Here is a 6222-nt window from a genome sequence, read left to right on the forward strand (position 1 = left end):
AGACTCTGCACACTGACAGGATTCAGTGCAGAGATAAGATGCACCTTCAACTACCCGTCATATTCAGACAGATTGCCAAAAAGATCGAATGAGTTACGCAGGACACTGTGGTTCACTGAGCAGAGAGACGGCCAACCAGTGGACCTGACAACAGAGCCTGAGTACGCAGGCCGGGTGAAGAATCAGTGTGGATACAAGTGGTGCACTCTGACAATCTCCAACCTGAGAGAGAGCGACGCTGCCACCTACACATTCAGGTTCATCACTGACCTGAAAAATTACACCGGATCCCCCGGGGTCACTCTGGAAGTCAAGAGTAAGACCCCAGCAGCAACGTTTCTCCGACTGGACGTTTCCATCACACACAAATTTCAAACAAAAAAAGAAAAAAATATTCCTTTTGTGTGAAGTTAGATTTGAATGAAATATCTTTCCTGTCTTTCGTCCCTCCAGGTCTCAGGATCGTAAAACACAGTGATTACATGAGATGTGTTGACGGCTGTGGGATGACTGAGCATACATATAGCTGGTTTAGAAATGGAGGGAAAATTGAAGGAGAAAGTTATTATTATCATTATTATTCCAAAGAAACTTCTGCAAACAGTGTGTCTTGTGCCATACAAGGATACGAGCGCCATCCCTCCCCTGCAGTGTGTGAGTCCCCTCTTTGTTAGCATCTCTCTTCTATTATTCTGATCTCTTTGTGACTCTGCTTGGAAATGTTCTCTCTCAGGTGCGAAGGGTTCTGTGTGCAACATGGTGACCTACACCCACAGAGACATCTGCGCCCCCAAGGGCTCGGCCGTGGACATCTCCTGCAGCTACACCAGTCCAGGGACAGTTTCGTCCACGTTCTGGTTCCGCACTGAAGGGAAGGATCGGAGGCCTCCCTCACAGCCTGAAGACATCAGGAAAAAGGCAAACTACATCGGACGTGTTGAGGTGGACGGTTCAGGGAACGGACGCTCCACACTGAGAATCAGCGACCTGAGCGAGAGCGATTCAGCAGAGTATCACTTCAGACTTGAGGGGACAGACTTTCGATGGAAGAACGAGTTACCTGCGACAACGCTGACCGTTACAGGTGCTGAAGAACTTTCACCGCTTCCAGACTTTGGTTCACAGCAAAGGTCGAACTCAGATTTCAACTGTATTCTGAGAGGAACATCCTCTCCCTCATAACTCTTCTCCTTCTCTTCACCATCTTCAACATACCACACTGTCGTCCGCGTGGAGGCAAACATCCGGCCGAAGCCCATCGCTTTAGAAAGCATCGGCTGCTTCTTTACGATGACATTATTCCCCGCTCTCTCTTTGGTATCCAGCTCTGCAGGTTCAGGTCAGGAGGACAACCAACTATAAGAACATGGTGGAAGTGGAGCTGTTGTGTCACAGCAGCTGCAGCTCAGTGGGTCGTTTTTCCTACATCTGGATGCTGAACGGAAGTGAGATCCCCTCCCAGAAGAAGGATCACCTGAAGGTCCATTTGAGTCCCGCAGAGTTTGTCTCCTGTGCTTTGGAAGGACATCTTCAGCACCCATCTCCGCCGCTGTGTGAGTGTTCCTTCATTCTTATTGGAAAACCAAACAACCTGAAGAGTCCAGCCTGAAGCCGTCATCCTGCCGTCCACTTGCAGGGGAAAGTTAAACATGCTGACTTGTAACTGCATGTCTTTTGTTTCCACATCTTCACCCCCAGATGCTCCGGATGTCCCCCGGGTGTCGTTCAGTGCTGCTGACATCCTGGAGGGCAGCTCAGTGCCTCTGACCTGCCTTAGCGCTCTGGGGGAGACAGTGAAGTACCTCTGGTACAAGATTGGAAGGGAAAACACCACGGTGGGTGCAGAAAGACAACTCCTCCTCAGTCCAGTTCGGAGCTCAGACTCCGGGAAGTATTACTGCACCGTTGAAAATGTGCTGGGGTCGAAGTCGTCTGAGGCCGTCCACATCGATGTGAAATGTGAGTCTGAGAGGTTATTTGAAAAACAAAGCCTGCTTTACTTTGTTCAGCAATACACTTCCACTTGAGGGCAGTTCAGAGGTCCGTTTCAGACAATGACTAACATGGTGCCGGTGGAGGAGCTGGGGATGATGTACATTCTAAGAAAGAACAAGAAGAGGCACGTGGACGGAGAAGTCTTCTCCCTTGTTCTCCAGGAACCATATTGTCGTCTTCTTCTTCTTCTTCTTCTTCTCCTTCTCCTTCTCCTTCTCCGTTCCTGTCGCTGGTTGTACTTGAACATACTGTGCAAAACTCCCCCTACAATTTCTGGTGGTACTGCTATGTTTGCTGGAACGTGCAGGATTCCACAGGAAATGAACGCATATAATGGATAGATGGCGAATAATGATGATGGAACAGCTGCCTGACTATGTTTGTTGCTTTTTGTGGTTGGAGACAGAAATCTAGATTGCCTTCTCACAGTTGTCCATCCCTGTGGCACCCGATCCCTTTCCGGACATCTCCTGCAGATCCCCCAAAGCCTCCCTTGCTGTCGTGGAGGCCAGCAGGTGACATAGTGGAGGGCAGCAACTTGAACCTGAGCTGCAGCACTGATGCTAACCCAGTGGCTAACTACACCTGGTACAAGGACAACCAAACACTGCTCCAAACGCAAGATGGAGGTCATCATTTCCGCTCCATCCGAGCAGAGGACAGAGGGATCTACCACTGCCAGTCTGAGAACACGTACGGACGAACCACCTCCAACGCTCTGCTCGTCAATGTGCAGTGTAAGTGCAATCATAAGTGTGAGTCCGTGTTTCACTGCTAGCTTGGGTTTAGGACCACCAGCCAAAGCGTGTGCTGAAAGAGACGGATGTTGAAACCAACATCAATTCTCCGGGCCTCTGTTAGGTTTGATCACTGTGTTGCCCGTCGTCGACGGACCAGAATCCGCAGAGTAAACATTCGGGTCGTCCTCTGCTGATTCCAGCGAGGAGACTGACGGAGGGTTCGGCAGATGGGACGCTCCTCGTGCAGAACTCGTTCCTGCTCGGCAATATGGAATAACCTTCTTTGACAAACGTTCTCTCCCAGACGCTCCAAGGCTCACCGTGGTGTCGATAAGCCCGGCGAACACCGTGATGGAGGGCAGCTCAGTCGACCTGAGCTGCAACAGTGATGCAAACCCAGAAGCCACGTACGTCTGGCAGAAGGAGAACAACGTTTCTCTTCTAGCCGCCGGACGGCTCCTCACCATCACTGAGGTTCTAGTTGAAGACAGTGGGAACTACAGCTGTCAGGTGGAGAACACAAGAGGGCGCCACCAGGCTACCGTACATCTCCTTGTCAAGGCCAGTAAGTCGTGGCTGTTTGACGTCGTCTCTCTTCATCTTTGTCTGTGAAGAGTTCGGGAGGAACAGTCCAGTTGTCAGTGATCCGAAATGTCCTCTTGGTGTCTCTCCATTTCCCAGATTCAATGAAAGCGGTGGCAGGCGGATCAATCGCTGCACTTTTCTTTCTGGTCCTGGTTTTGCTCCTGGTCACCCTGTTTCTCAGGTAAGTGCCTCAAGGTTGACACCCAAAGACTTTCCCTTGAGTTTAACATGAGTACTCAAGATCTGGTCTTTCCTGCCTCCCAGAAAAAAGATGTTCTCCAAACAACCGTCTGGGCATCGAGTGGAACCGGACGGGGAAGCAGAGGTGAGGAACCAGATCTTCCACAAACCTCCTTGACCAGCAGACTGAAGCCCCTCCGTCTCCTCAGGAACACCTGTACCAGAACTCCTCGGCCGGAGCAGGAGCAACGGCAGCAGGGCCAGACGGTAACCTTGCATACTCCACTGTGACCTTCAAGAAAAGCCATGATAAACCCGTCTACTCCATCGTCCTTCGAACCAAAGGCCTCGGCCTGAGCGGTGAGGATGAAGAGAAGGAAAGGGATTACATGGAGTACAGTGCTATCAATTCTCCAGGGTGAGTCCTGGAGATTCTCCCAGGACCCCCTCTGTTGCCGAGAGCCTGCTTTTCATTGGTGGTTGCTACGGTAACGCCGACAGCTTTTAGAACGCAGACCTTCCCCCTCATGTCGTAAGTGCGCCGCTGCTGTGCGATAAAGGCCAAAGTCTGTCGGGCCATGGAGGGTTTGTCACAACCAGGGACTTTGTCTAAAACTGTAAGATCTTTTACTTTTGACACTTCCTTGAAGCTCTTGCAGGACATTGTTAATCCCCTGCATGAAACCTGCGAGCAGTAGGCGGGTCCTCCGAGCAGCGTCCGGGGAGCAGCCGTGGATTCGCTGCCTTGCTCACCGACTCTCCGGCAGGCCAGAAGAAGAACGGGAATCCACCCATTCAACTGCTTTCTTTGTTGCTCCTTCCTACAACCCATCCATCATCTACGCTTATCCTGCCCTCACTATTTTAAAATAAAGAGCATTTCAAACTCACTGAACAAGTGACTAATGTGTCACTTATTTCCTACTTCAGCCCATCAATGAATTATTATTAACATCCATCCATCTTCCCTCGTTTAGCCGGAATCAGGTGGCAGGGGCAGCAGCCGGAGCAGTGAGGCCAAGACCTCCCTCTCCCCCGCCATATGGTCCAGCTCCTTTTGGGGACCCCAAGACGTTCCCAGGCCAGCCTGGAGACATGGTCTCTCCAGTATCTGGTCTATCCAGTGGTCTATCCAGTATAGTGGTCTATCCAGTATAGAGTCCCCGCATCTGACTCCTCTCCTCTACTTCGAGCTCCTCCCAGATGACCCAACTTCTCACCCCGTCTCTAAGGGAGAGTCTGGCCACCCTGCGGAGGAAAGTCCCTTCGTCCGCTTCTTTCATCTCGTTCTTTAGGTCACCACCCACAGCTCGTGACCATAGGTGAGGGTGGGAATGTAGATGGACCAGTAAATTGAGAGCTTCGCCTTTTGGCTCAGCTCCCTCTTCACCACGACAGACCGGTACAGAGTCCGCATTGCTGCAGACGTCTCACCGATCCACCGATCCATCTTTCCCTCACTCGTGAACAAGACCCCTACAAACCTGAACTCCCCCACTTGGGGCAGTACCTCTTCCCCAACCACGCAATGCAGCAGAGGCGTGTCAGCCAGGACAGCCCTACCCCATCCAGAGCCTTGAGGAACACAGGGCGGACCTCATCCACCCCCTGGGCCCTGCTGCAGAAGAGCTTTTGACCACTTCAGCAACTTCAGCCCCTGAAATAGGTGTGTCCGCTCCAGAGTGCCCCAGCTTCGAAGTATTCTTGGAAGTATTCCTACCACCGATCTACAACGTCTTGAGTTGAGGTCAGCAGTGCCCCGCTCCCACTGTACGCAGTGTTGACAGAGCACTGTTCACCCCTCCTGAGCCGCCAGATGGTGGACCAGAATCTCCTCGACGCCCACCAGAAGTTGTTATCCACGGTCTCCCCAAACTCCTCCCATGCTCGAGTTTTGCATCGGCAACCACCGAAACCACATCCCGCTCGGCCTGCCGGAAAGGCCGGATAGAACTTCAAGTTTGACGGCATCCCTCACCGCCGGAGTCCACCAGCGGGTTTGAGGGTTGCCACCCCGACAGGTGCCGACCACCTTTCGGCCACAGCTCCGGTCTGAAGCACAGAACATGGACCATTGTGGCTCAATGTCCCCCGCCTCCCTCGGGATGTGGTTGTGGTTCTACCAGAGGTGTGAGTTGAAACTCCTTTTGACTGGGTACTCTGCTAGACGAGCCAGCTCACCACCAGGTGATGATCAGTTGACAGCGCCGCCCCTCTCTTCACCCGAGTGTCCAGGACACGCCACCGCAAGTCCAACGATTCGGTCCGGCTACCGCCTGGCTCACGCTGCGCCCCTCGACCCTTCCTGTGGGTGGTGAGCCATCATTATCATCGACATCTTGTCGAAATCTACTTATCGCGGCAACTGAATTTAGGGGGGTTGTTAGTCGCAGGATTGCAACTGGCTAATGACACCCCATGAACATAACAACCCCCTTTGACCGAGTTTCTGGCCATCAACTCGTCCATTTCCGTAACAAGCTACCATAACCTAGACCCGCCCAAAACAAGTATATTCAGAAACTTCAGAGGCCTCTGTGATGAGGGCTGACACGCCTGCAAGTGAAGAAATTCAAGTCCAGTTGCCCCGATAAGAAGATTTCAACAAGAGTTCACCTCGAGCCGGGTGACTGAGAACCTCCAGTCATCACCAACATCAAGAGAAGGACAAGAAGGTCTTCTAAGTCCCAGTTTGGATTGTCCGACCGTGTTTCCTCCAACC

Source organism: Fistularia commersonii, chromosome 12 (genome assembly GCF_037954325.1).
Source record: "Fistularia commersonii isolate RoL2024-O1a breed Wild chromosome 12, RoL_Fcom_v1.0, whole genome shotgun sequence".
Lineage (NCBI taxonomy): Eukaryota > Metazoa > Chordata > Actinopteri > Syngnathiformes > Fistulariidae > Fistularia > Fistularia commersonii.